Below are 646 nucleotides of genomic sequence, written 5' to 3'. Positions count from 1 at the left end.
TAATGAGCATGCTGCGTTTTTTACCGCAAAGCGATTCCGCCGCAGTAAAAACCGCAGCATTAGCATAGCATTGCGGAATCCCATAGGAATGCATGGGATGCTTATTTTTCGCGTTTTCGCGGCAAAATCGCGCGATGTTAAAACCGCCGCGGAAACGCGAAAAAAACGCTACGTGTGAACTCAGCCAAACAATTATAAGGAAACAGCAAAAATAAAAGGAATCATCTTCCCATACCGGGAGTTGAACCCGGGCCGCCTGGGTGAAAACCAGGAATCCTAACCGCTAGACCATATGGGAGAAGCTGTAGATGTGCAGCACCAGCAAAAAGCTGAGACCCTCAGACCCGACCTCTGGAGATCACACTGGACACTTTTTTTTTACAACTTTATATTTACTTCATTATTCATTTATCCTCAATTGATATCCGCTGTAACACTGCTTCTATCCACATTATCCTCCCACCCTGATCACATACCCTTCCCCTTACATCATCGTGCCTTACACTTCACACTCCCATGCACATTGCTTTATCCTCACACACTATCGCATCACGTCACTTATTATTTTTCATGTTTTCTCTGCTTATTAAATCCCTCACCTTGTTTGTATTTTTTAAGGCCTCTCAGTTTTCTACTGTTTCAGTTT

The 646-nt window shown here is 43.7% G+C and overlaps 1 non-coding gene across 1 annotated transcript; it reads right to left on the bottom strand.

Moving 5' to 3' along the window:
- Positions 1-226: 226 nt before the first annotated feature.
- On the bottom strand, positions 227-298 carry TRNAE-UUC (transfer RNA glutamic acid (anticodon UUC)). The gene has a single exon. It is a non-coding gene; the product is annotated as a tRNA-Glu (tRNA).
- Between the last annotated feature and the right edge of the window lie 348 nt (positions 299-646).

Source organism: Dendrobates tinctorius, unplaced genomic scaffold, assembly GCF_039654945.1.
Source record: "Dendrobates tinctorius isolate UK_male_01 unplaced genomic scaffold, ASM3965494v1 ptg000251l, whole genome shotgun sequence".
NCBI lineage: Eukaryota > Metazoa > Chordata > Amphibia > Anura > Dendrobatidae > Dendrobates > Dendrobates tinctorius.
This window is presented reverse-complemented; position numbering and strand designations above follow the sequence as displayed.